The sequence below is a fragment of the Meleagris gallopavo genome, chromosome 11 (assembly GCF_000146605.3).
Source record: "Meleagris gallopavo isolate NT-WF06-2002-E0010 breed Aviagen turkey brand Nicholas breeding stock chromosome 11, Turkey_5.1, whole genome shotgun sequence".
NCBI lineage: Eukaryota > Metazoa > Chordata > Aves > Galliformes > Phasianidae > Meleagris > Meleagris gallopavo.
The window spans coordinates 2,893,831-2,907,255 of NC_015021.2; positions in this window are offsets into that span (position 1 = coordinate 2,893,831).

Sequence of the window (13,425 nt, forward strand, 5' to 3'; positions counted from 1 at the left end):
AAAAAATAGCGTTAAAGTGCAGCCAGTTGTTCAGTAGGACCGTTGTACCACATCTGCTTTTAAGCGCTCATGTAGAATTCATATTCAGAGAGGAAATCGAGAAATAAAATTTGTTTATAGTTCAACACTAGGCAGAAATAGAAAACTAATAGCTGGATCTCCACTGGATGATTTAGTCAGTCCTCACTCTGTTGTACTGAATAGTGTTTTAATGATGGATACAAGTATTTCATACTGACCTGGTTATGACACTTCATACTATGCAATTCCAAAGCGTCATAATTCAATATCCTCTGCACAATCCATTAGCTGCTTAATTAATTGCACTAATGACATTGTCTAGTGTTTGACACTTAGTGATAGAAGATTAGGTTCAAGTAACGTTCAGCCTAAAACCAATTCATATAAAATTCACTAATATTATCCCAAGATACCATCTGCAATATGAGCAGCTATGAATATCTATGGCAGACTGTAATGAAGGCACTCCAGTGAAAACAGCAATTCTAAGTATAGTTACACAGTTGTGCTTCCTGACTATGCTATTTTATACCTTTTTTCCCCTACCATTTCTATTAAAAAAAGAAAAGAAGAGAGAGAGAACAACATACAAACAAGAAAGAGTTCTGAAACAGAACTGGATGCTACTGCTTTCACTATATAAACTACTTCTGCTTGCATGGAACAATACTTTAACAAAGTTCATGCACTGTGGCAGTAAGGCAGCTCATTTTTATAACTAATTAAAGAGAAAAGAGTTATTTGTAGTTTTTCTTTGTATTTGTATCCTACTCAGCATGGGGAAAAAACAGGTAGAACTTCAAATTGAACTTTGTGTTCTATATTATTCTCTCCAGATGTGGTGTTTGAGTGATCTACTTATAAAACGTTTGGAACATCACAGAACAATAGTCAGATCCTAGAAACTCCTATTGTTTAATTTCAGGCTGTTTTCTTTAGATGTCAACGCAGATCCTAAAACTGTGTGGTTTTTTTGATTAATGCAAAGGAGATGTAGAGCTCTTATCTCCCACAAAAAGCCTAAAGAATTCTTGTGGTGAAATAAAAGGTTAAATACAGAAAGAAAAAAAAGAGGTTGAGAGAAGAATTTGGAAAAGTGCTAAATTGATATTAAGGATGTTTCATATTTTGATGTTAAATGATAACAAAACCTAAACAAGTAATGTAGTATGGAGCTAGTGAATGGGTAACAGGTACATGTTAGCACAAGGAGTAGAAAACTCTTCCAGCTCATGCTAAGGAGAATTATTGGGCTAAATCCTATGCTGGTGACTTCAGAAAGCAATGTGTATTGGCAATTTAACTAATTCTGTGATTAGTAACTAAGAAAATAGATTATTAGGAATTGCATCAAGAACGTAGGCACGCATGCATGAATATGAATGTCTACAAAAATAATTTCTAAATCATAAGGAGCTTTCATCAGCATCTAGAAATGATTTTCTTGTGCAGAAAAAAACAATTTTCTATATGATGTTTTCTCTCTGGTTCAAAACATTGGCTTTCATGTACAGAAAGATTTTTTCATGTTTGTGCTATCTTTATGCCAGTAGGATAAAAGTGGTATTATCATTAGTTATCTTCATTAAGTAACTGAACATTAGGGAAGTTATTTGTATCTTATAGTTGTGTGATTACCTGCTGTTTAAACAGATAATATTTTCCCTTTAAAGTAACTGACGGGAAGCAAAAAAACAAAAAAATTTTGTGGGTGTCAATGCTGAGACATTTCCAACATGTCCAATGCATGTGTGATTGTACAAATTTGAAGTTTTTTGTACTGTACAGTCTTTGAAAATATGACGTATATGTAGTTATATAGATAATGCTACAATAATTTGATATTGAAATAATTCCTTGTGTTGTAGAATTCAAAGTTTCAAGGTGTGTTCCTTGAAAATGGATTTTTAGTCTCTTGAATAAACTCTTTCCTTCTTTCTTTCCTTCTTTTTTTCTCTCTGTCTCTCTCTCTCTTTCTGTCTCTCTCTCTCTTTCTGTCTCTCTCTCTCTTTCTGTCTCTCTCTCTCTTTCTGTCTCTCTTTTATTTTCCTGTCAGAGTGTTACTTTTTTGTTTTTTTCATGTTTAATTTTATTGCTGTAGTTTATGGTCGTTACATACAGTGATAGTCTGAATTATAAATAAATTGTTGATTTATTGGCATCCAAAGATTTTCCATGTGTGTGAAACTTTTTCCTGTGACAGAAAAGAATATAATGAAAAATGTTCTTTTTTTCCAATCAGAAAATTTTGGAAAATTTAGGAACAGGTGTAACTAATTACAGCTATGACTTGTTTAAACATGAAATTTCTTATGGCTTTAGTGTTGCAGAAATGCCTGTAGTTGACAACTTGGATTATAGGAGCTTAATTTTATGTAATTTCTGCTGCTTGATACTTAGTAATTAACTTTTTTTTTTTTTCCCCCAATATTCTATTTAGGAATAAAAGAGAAAGAGATGGGATGTATATAACAAGCCAGACTGGAAGGAGACCTAATAACAAAACGTGAGTAGAAATCTATTCAAGTTTTTTGATTGATTTTTTCTTTATAATATTTATCTATGATAAGGACATGCAATATGTATTTTAAAAAATTGGATTTTTAAAATGCATGATATAGAGTCATGGAATCATTTGAGTTAGAAGGGACCTCAAGATCATCTAGACCAACTTCTCTGCAATGAACAGGGGAAAAAGATATTTCCATTACTACTTGAAAATTATATTTATTTTCAGTTCCACAAATCTAATCTTCTTACGTTCATTGTTTTGTGTGTGAATAGCAGACTAGATTTCAGGAATGAATTCTTTATATATATATTGAAGGTATGTGGGGATTAGTTGCAAAAAGAATGGGACTGCAAATCCCTAAACTCCAACACCTTGAGTTCTATCTCCAGTCTAGATCCAAACTCTGTAGAAGTCATACATAAGAGATGGTTAAGGAAGTGTGGACCTTCCTATAGTAACCCATAAAAAATGGTCAATGATTAGAGTTCATATGTAGCTACAGGACTTTGCTGTAAAGAGAAAAAGCTAATTTATAGGTAATGTATTTTGCTTGTTGCTCTTTTATAATCTTATTTCAAATGTATGTCTGACTATATTTTCCTGTCAGTGCCTCCAAAATATGAAAATAAAGACTAGATCTTTTTATGATTTTACTAGAAACGCAGCCATACGTAAACATATTGTGGTCTCTCACTTTAAGGTATGGTACATTAATTTTCTATGATGCTGGCTTGCTGTGCAGATGGATTTCTCAGCCTACCAGCTGTAGTAAAGCAGAGCCTTCCACCCTGATTAATTTTCTCTTCTAGATTCAGTGGCATAAATATATTGGGAACAAAGTTATCAAAGCTTGATACTTCATTAAATGTTTGAAATTTTACTGTAGTTCGTATTCATCTTGTAACTGTAGTAATAATGGCCAGTTAAAAAAAGCAACAACAAAACTTAATATAGTTTTACTGTTAAACGTTGTATTACATTATATATTATTTTATTTTACTTTTCCCTTGAATCATTTAAATTTATCAGTTATCAAAACTCTGTCCCACGGTGAGGATACATTTTAAAATATCTGTGCAGTACCTTTTTGCATCTACTGAGCATGCCCTGATGATAAAGAACACAGGTTTCAAATTCTGTTTGTTGATTTTATTTTCTACTTGTAGGGTCAGTGATTCTAGTATGAAATAAAAGATTTCTGTTTTGCATTTTCTATTACTTTGCTTAGCAAATATTGCTGGGACATACTTTCTATGTATTCATTTTAGGAGACTGTTCCCTGGGCATCTTATGATTTTGCTTATGTGCCAATATTAGTTAAGTTCGTCTTTTCCTAGGTTCCTTACATCATAAAGAAGAGTTTCTGCCCCTAAGAATTTGTTGTAAACGGTGAGAGGCAACAGAATAGGAAGATTAATGAACTGTAGATGGATATTAGTATGCTGACAGAATAAGCATTCTAAACAGGGTATTTTCAGAATTGTCCTTACGGCTACACTTCCTGTTTGGATCACTTCTAGTGATGACATAGTGAAGGAAAATTTTCCAAACCACTTTTCATATGTTTTGTGAGAAATTACTTAAAAGAATACGGGATATATGCTGACTTTGTCTTCAAATAATTCTAGAATCCAAACTGAACTTTTCAAATCTTAATAAATAAAATATGTATGGTAAGAGGAGAGTCTGAAGACAAAGATGGAAATGTGAAGGGAAGGAAAGAAATGAGTGACATGATCCAATCACTTTGCAGCATAATTCTCTAGAATTTGCTGTCATGTACTGTAAAAAGAAGCTGAAATATTACTTGTATCTACTGAGAATAAAGGATATTATAAGAATAAAATATGGGATTGTATCGTGAACAAATATTTCAAGAGTGAGGGATTGAATTAGAATAAGAGTGATATCTACAGCATGACTTTACCTAATTTGGGTAAAGACAAGTAACGAGCATAAATCTTGCCAAGGTGGAGAGAAAGGAGGAAGATGAGCCTTTTAGATAGCTGCAAAATACTCATTGTAAGATAATATCCACAGTATTTCTAATTTGCTACCTTACAGAGATTTTTCTGGTTTCATTACAATTCGTATTCAAAGGACAAAATGTATATGGTGAGTAAAAGATTGTATAGGCAACCAGGAGATCTATTCTTGGTGTAGCATTAATGAATTTCCATGTACACGTGCAATGCCTTATGATATAGGATTCTTCTGAAAGGGTAGCATTATGCAGCAGCAAAGACTTTCTGCTCATTAATTCTAATTTACTGCACTTAGTTTGTAACTGCATTGTTTCCCTTTTAGTACTTTACAAAGGATATTGAAAGCTATGTTGAAATATCATAGTTGCATAAGAAGCATTTTCACACTGTAAAATAACAGAGGTAATAGATAACTTTTAAGTTGAAATTACTTACAATAAATGATGGCTTATTGTTGTTTCTTGTCAGATAGATAGTTTAATGTATATTTTATGACACTTTTTTCAAGTTAGTGCAGTAAAACTATCCTGATTTTTCAACTGCAATATGAAACTTGTCTGAATTCTGCTTCTGTTCACAATTTCCCTTCTGAAACTGTTGAACTAACGTACACTTTAAAAACCAACATTTTTCACCAGTTTTTATCTCTTGTAGAATGATGGAATAATTTTGGTACTCCCACTTCGAGACACTCCATTGTCCCAAAGGGACAATTCCTAAAGAAAATGAGTGATCAACAGTTAAAACTCAAACCATCTTTCATCTGGCAATGTTGTTGCAAACAAGGGATTAATTGTCTGTGTGATTGTCGTGATGACAACTTAGTTACATCACAACCAACATCTGCAATAGTACCCAAGCTAAGCAAGCTACCACTTGTACCAACATGATCCACCATCTGATTGGAATGATCTTTACTATTGTAGAGCACTGAGTTTGATGGGCCCAAACTTCATTATTCCTAATCATTTGGCTGTGTAACTTGTACATTCACCACTTGTGATTATTTAGAAAAATCGAAGTGTCAAATCCTCCTAGCTTTGTTAATCCTTGCATCAAAAGGATTCTCGTGTGCCTGAGATTGCAATGGTGTTTACTTTCTAGAAGCAGAAGGTATGTTACATATGGGTTTGGTCTCTGTGAGAACTGACTCTTTTGTCTGCTTTCTTCCTCTACTGGTTAACAAGTTTCTCAGAACTCAGTTGCAGCAGTTTGGCCGTGATCAGTTGTGCTGGGCTGTGATGCAGCGCAGAGGCTAAACTAAGGAAACCATTAATGCAAGCCATGGTGAGGTGGGATTTGAGATTAAAAGTTACTTCAGTTTTCTAATCACTAGGAGGATACTTGCAGAAGGTCTGCTTCCCATGGAAAGTGGTAACTCTAAGGACTGTAAATAAGAATGTGTTTGATCTGACTGAGAATTGAATTTTTGCCTTTCTAATACAGCATGCAAAGGATATTAATACGCTAAAGATGGTGATTGTGATTACCTTAACATGTATATTTGCAGCTGCTGCTTAACACAGTGCAGTAGCATGCTATGCCAGGATGACTGGTTGGAGACTGCTTGACTGGCGAGATACCTTGCCTGTGATATGTCTTAATCTAGCAATTTTGTCCCCAAAATGAAAATTTACTTTGAGGAGCTAAAAATAAAATCCACATCTTTTCCATTCTTTGACTCCAATATAATCATTACGCTTTGCATTCACGAGTCCTTCTTTGAAAGGCCTCAGTAATTCTTTTTGTGTTTCAGACCTATCAAATTCAGAACATGATTTATGTAATCTACTAAAGTTCTTTGTGCTTGTTTTAAAATCCTCCCCCTATCCTAGTTGACCTGATTAAAATACGTAATAATTCACATTTTGTGGTTAACCAGGATAGAATTATAATACTGTCAGAGTCTATTAAAGTAAAAGGCTATGCTTTTTGTTACCTAAAGGTCACTGAAGTTTTCCCAGTGACATGTGTGTTACTGTAATGTATTTTCAATCTTTAGATTTTCATGTGAACAGATACTGACACATTATGCATTGAAATTTATTATGAATATTGAGGAAAGAGTATTAGAAAATAATTCAGGTTTAACATCTTTATAATACACTAACTCACTATCATGGCTTTCCGCAACTTGGCTGCTTTTTCCCCTCAGCTGTAATCATACCACTCCTCATTTCAGCCAAAATGGTAGTAACCTTAGGCAGTTATGCTAAAATAACTTGTCAGATTCTCATTATTTTATTTTTAATGTCTTAACAAATTAAATGCTTGAAAAAGGCATCAGTCAAAAGAGCCGAATCCCTCTGTTTATTGGTAGGATATTTTCAGAAGAAACAGCAGCTGAGCTCCTGTACAGCCCAGAAGCTCAGCATGGGCCTGTCTAAGCCTATATGCTGTAATGGGAGTATCATGCAGCCCCTTCAGGACCTACCCACGGCCGCCTTCCTAAAGGGAGTTCAACTTCTTTGTGAGGGAAGGAAGAGGGAAGAGACGGAAAGCTGCTAGGGGTGAAGCTGTGGTAGCTGATAGCCCGCTCTGAAGGGTTTAATAGGAACAATAGTTCCTTCTTGGCTCACGCTCCACCTTACCATGCAATGCCTGAACAGGTGAAATGCTGGAAGCTTCAGGATGGCTCTCCCATTCCAACTAAAGGCACCATCTCCAGGACCTTTGCAACAGAGAATCCTGTGGCTGTCCAGACAGCAACTGACCATCCAGTTTAGCATTTTTGATTCCCTGAGTGTTACCATGTGTCAAGGGCTTGATAATTTATTTATTTTAACAAACTGTCTCTCCGTGGATATTTATTCAGTAATATGATATATTCCCTTGCAAAGACACCAACCCACTGTGAAACTGCAATTCCACTTCAGACACATCAGGGGGAAAAAGCCCAGGGCTTCCATCTGCAAGTATGCATTAGCGTGGAGAAGCTGTCTAATTTATTAGTCTTCATTTCCCAACTGAAGTAAAATAGGGCCAGACATGTTTTATTCAATAGAAGTTCTTGTGAAGCGTGCTGTATCTCCTCCCCATTGCCAGGTGTGATTGGAAACATTTGTTTTGTGACAAAGAGCAAAGGATGCCTTTCACTGAGGTATTCTTCGCAGCCTTAAAAACATAGATGATAATCTTACCAATTCAATGAGAGTGAATATTCCGATGTTTGAAATTCTCTTTATATAATAAGAAGCAGTTGATCTGCAGTTTTAAACAAAAAGTCTCTTGACAGATAACTGACCATTATCCCTCCTTGTTCTCCTTCATTGTTATTAACATCTTGGACATGCTTCTTGTAATATCTCTCTATAAATAATTCTAGGCTCAGAAGTTTGTTTCTTTTATAAATTAAGCTATCCAAAAGTGATAGCTCATTTCTCTGTAACTAGGATCCGTCCCTTCTAGGGGCAATTTATCTTTGCAGCTGCTAACCTTTAGGCATTATTTCTTTCTGAAAGTTATATTAATCATTTTTGTCAATTTCCCTTTCAGTCTTCTCACAATCTTCTGCCCACCAAGCTTTCCAAATATTTATTTTAAAGGAGGAAGGGCTATCTTTCAAATTGTCTTTTATTAAAACTTGATTGTGCAAACATCAGTTGGCAATGATCACACACTGAAAACTCAAATTTGAATTTGCTTGTGGAGAAGGGGCTGGTTGTTTTATGAATTCAAACTATATGAAAAAATATAGATGCACATAATTACTGTGAGCTATACTCTGGCATAGACAGGTGCAATAAATGAAGGTGAATGTGAAGCAAGATGGCAAGAAGTAGACCTATTGTTTCTGAGTTTTGCTGTGGCTAGAAAGGAAGAAGTTAGCTTGTCAAGAATGTCCTTCCAGGCCTCCGTTACGCCAGCTGCTAAGCCTCAGTGCCAGTGAGTAGGGTAAAAGAAACTTACATTCCAGAAGCATCCATTCTTATCTACTGTTCAAAAGTGTAACTGTGGTTCCTTAGTTAACAGTGAGATGAAGGGACTTTATGAAGACAGATTAATGTAACTTCCACCTTCTACCTTGCCGAAGTTTCACAGGCAACAAACTATACAGAGATGAGAAACTTGTGATAAGGATGTGATTATATAGACTGCAAAGCTGACTGTCTGGGTGAGGAGGCATGGCAGACTGAAAGACCATTTAAGATAGATGTTTAGGGTCCATTTTATACCCCACAGTTAAGATGTGCCTTAGAGAATTTAATGCTGTCCTAGTGACAGCATAACTCACATCAATGGAACGTTTGCAGTTTGTGTGCTTGGTGGAAGATATTTAGTCCAATAATTTTAAACATTACTGAGCTAGGTGCTGATGGCTGTGGCATTTCTTTTTAAATATTGATTAAGAAATTTAATCAAATGGATTTTTTACGTCTTCAAGCAGTCCAAATGTTTCACATACAGCACCTTTACCAGGCTATCTCAACAAGTGGGATCTCTAGTGTTAGAGCTGGAAAAGGATATTTTTGTTTTCATTCTTATGTGCCTTGCTGTAAAGCAAAGAGCTCATGGAAATTCACACAAGTGAGAATATTGTTTCATTCAATTTTATTCAACTGATATTGATGATTGATGAAAGGCAGAGAACAGGGAAGAAGGTAAAAATAGAATTCTGAGATTTTAAGATGACATGAACTTAATGCTCCCACTCCATTCCATCAAAACCTAACCTAACCAAAAATTTATCAGTAATGACTGAGTCTATCCAATGTGAGAAGTTTTACAACCTTTCTCAGCTGTATATTCCGTGATTTACCCTTCTTACTTTAAGAAGGCTTTTCCTAATGTCTGTCTTTTGCCTTTCTTGATGCAATTTAAACCTCATTGCTTATTTTTCTTATCAGTGGTAGAGATCTCATTACCCTGTTCTGTTTTGTTGCAGGAATATTTGTTACTCGGTGTCCATTCATTCTTCTCTGAACTTAAAGGATGATGCCTAGTCATTCTTGTCTGCCTTCCCACTCCATTATAGAAAATCTGATCTGTGATTACACAAACTATTACTTCTGTGCATCCCAGAATCACAGTGATTTGTATTCCTCATCAGTATCATCAGTTGATTGATTTTAGTTTTATTGTATAGTCCTCATTAATTATATTGTCTTATTTCTTCTTTTTTTTTCTTTTTTTTTTCTTGTGATGACTTTGCAGCTGTATGACAGATAATTTCTTAACTGTCTTATTTATGGCCAGAACCGTTGATTTTAGTCACTGCTGTGTATTCCAGGCCTTTAATCTAATGCTAGAAACTGCCCTCCTAAAATGATGTCTTACAACTCATAGTCTGGGATTTGATATTTTAATTATATCCTGGCTAAAACTGTGTAATACTGACAAGCTCCTTCCTTCAGTCAGATGATGTTCAATATATGAATACTGCAGTACCCCAGATTAAAATGACCTTGAATTCTTCATTTATTCATTTTGAGTCCTAGTCTGTCATGAAATTTTTCCAGTGTGTCCAATTTTCTTACACATTTCCAAAATATTCTTTTCTTTTATATATATTTTCTGTAATTCATGGGTAATTTCTTCATGGAGAACAAACCTCTCATGTTTCCCAAAACCACTAAACATTAAAGCTATTTTACTGTAATCTAACAGTGTTTCACTTCCTGTTATTAAAGCACTAAGATTAGTTCCATCTTGCAATCAGACTGTGAGCTTTCCTCTAGGAGTCCCTGTGCAGGTAAGGAGGCATCTCTTTTTGCCAGTTGGCTGATGACAGAATAGAGTGCAGATCAGCATCTGAAAACAGCTCTTCATTTTTCTTTTGTCATGCTAATTGAGAGGTTTCTAACTCCCTAGAAAGTGAAATGTAGAAAATGCCACTGCTTTTAAATGAATCCACTTTGAATTAGTACTGTATTGCAGCATCTGTTTAATCAGAACATTATTTGTGTACTGGTTTTGGAGAAAGAGAAAGCACTGTTTTTGTTTGATTATGCTTTCCCTCATCTCTGACTGAACAGTAATTTCAGAAGAGATACTGGCATCCTTTAGCCAGTTCGTAGATCCAGACATTACCTCCTGTCTTCAGTCTTTGAAAGGTTAACGACAAAGAAGTGTTTTTACTTCTTGTGTTTAAGATTTTTAGATATCTGCCTCTTAGATATTTATGTATTTTGACACTTTAATTACTTGTTAACTCTAGACTTGCAAATTTTCTGTATAGAGGCTTTAAACTAGGTATACTTATACTGAAACTATGTTAGCTGGCATGTCTTAGTAGTACATATATTCCAAATTTATGTTTTATGCATCACATATATCATTTTGCTTATGATGCAAAACGCATGGATGTGTTTCCAGGGTTTCATGTACCATAAATGAATGTAAAACAAGCTCCTTGCACAAAAGTGATACAAAGTAATCAGCACCAGGAAGGGTAAGAAGCTAAATGATACTTGGAAGACTGTAATTAATATTAATTGTTTGCTTGCTAGAACAAGTGATTAAGCAACTCCAGCTCTTTTGCTTGATATGCAATTCCAGCTGAATGGCAGCACAGTATGATAAACACACAGTTATAAAATCCACTGGCTGGATTTTAAACATCCTGTGTAGCAGGAGAGGCAGGACTTGACAGAATGCGCAAGTTAAAGAATTTCAGGAGCTTTTTAAAACCTGCTGGTCGTCTGTTTCCAGTGATAGTAGAAAAAGAGATTTTTTTAGTTTTTTTTTGTTTGTTTGTTTGTTTTTCTTATGTTGCTTTGTTTGTTTGTGAACTAGCTCAGAAAAGTGGAAAACAGTCCTCTTCCTATTCTGTTAGCCAACATGTTTTCCCCTCAAACTTGGAAAATTGACTCATAAAGCTCCCAACAAATACAACTGGACTTCTAACTACTGGGAACTATATGTCACTTTCTGTGAAGGTTAAAGTACTAATCCTCTTTAAAATATTATTCCTTGATTTTTTTCTACTAATTCCCTCAAGTGACTGCAGTTCAGTTACTTTTCTCCTCTCTACCTTCTCTCAAACTTTATAACAGACACCAAAGAGATACCAAAAGCACTAGGTAAAAAGATTTTTGCTTTTGTCTTGTTTTTTTTTTTCTTTTTTAAGTTCTTCCTTTGAATCTTTCTCAATATTTTCTATTTAAAAATTGATTTTCTTATTTAGGGGTTCTCATGGATGAAAAGCTTGATGCAAGTCAGCAGTGTGTCCTTGCAGCCCAGAAGGCCAACTGCATCCTGGGTTGCATCAACAGGGTGGTGGCAGCAGGGCGAGGAATGAGATTGTCCTCCTCTGCTCTCCCCTCCTGAGTCCCTAACTGGAGCACTGCATCCAGGCCTGGGACCCCCTGCACAAGACAGATAAGGAACTGTTGATCTTTAAGGTCCCTTCCAACCCATGGAAGGTTCAATGATTTGCAGTCTAACATTGATATATTCAGGCATCTTTGTGCTAGTTACAAGGAGAAAGACTGCTGAAATCTGCTTCAAACTGGCTCATTAAGGAGTCCGTCATAAATCACCATATGTACTGAATTGTACAGCCGTTCAAGGTGTTCCAAGCAAATGCACTGTCTGATCATACATTTCTGTTTCTGGGTTATAGACTTGTTTTTTAAAAATACGTATGAAATGGGAGTACATGAAAATGAACAACAGTTTGTATATCAATTTAAAGGCACGTGAAATATTTCTTGTATGGAGTTTGGACACCTTAGTTGGCCTTGTGCCAAGAGGTTTTGTTTTGAGGGTGGTGAGGAGGCCTGAACATAGCCTGAGAGTGGTATAGCCGTGCTAGAGGAATAACTAATTTTCCTGCTGCAGTACAAAATAAAACAAATAGAAATGAGACAAAAAGGAAAGAATAAGCAGAGGGATTCTGACTTTTGTGATTAAAGCTATAGCTGTGATTCCAGGTCTGTCCTTTGAATAACATTTCCAGGCCAACCTATGGGGAACAAAAAAGTTGATTTTTAACACTGAAGCCTCAAGCTGTCCTAGTGATACAATGACCTTTTCATTTTGAAATAGGAAAAAAAGGCTTATAAAATAATAACCTGACAATCACTGATGAGTTGTTTCCTGGTTTTTATTTCATTTCTACTATTTGTTTATCATAGGGTCGATCAGCGTGCTCTTCTCTGTAGTTTCTAGAAAACAGAAGTACTCATCTGTGTATGCTCTCCCTTCATCTTTTACATATTTCCAATTTATTATTCTACATACAAATTTCAAAAATAGCTGCAAACCTCTGCTTAGTTGCCTGTGAAAGCTCTGAGTTGAATTTGTTTGCCTTCACAATCGGTCTTTATTTAAACTTCTCGTCTTGGCTGAAAATGTTGGAACAGCTGTGCCACATGCTGTTACTCCTAAAAGGAGATGACCAGGCTGTCTGCAGTGAAATGGGAAGATTCTCTAACACCTTGCCTGGGTTTTTCTGGTCATAGCAATAAAAAATGAAAAGTAGTAGCTTTTTTTGCTTAATGTGGTATTTTTTTAGCTACATTTTGGTAGCTTGCTCTGTTTGTAATGTCAGGGTCCAGTGTGGTTCCCAAACTGAGCAGGTGGTTTTTCAAAGGCAGTTACTTGTTTCGTCCACTAATGAAAAGATGGTTGATAGCGAATGCAGGGTCTGAATCCTTGCTTTGGTTACTTGGGTTCCAGAGGGTTATTGTATTCAAATAAGTTGCTGGCTTAAATTTAGTGATCTGCTTATAGATAAAAAAAACTTTATGAATTTAAACTTTTAAGGTAGTAAGAATGCATTATATCACCTAATTGGAACAATGTGTGTTCCTTTTTTTCCTTATATAAATCTACCTGGTATAAGTAGCTTGCATCAACAGATGAAAATCAGCGATGGTTGAATTCTAATTAAGAATATCTGGCTGCCTCACCAGGGAATAGAAAGAGTGTTCAAGTTCTGTATGCATTTTATAATTTCAGTAA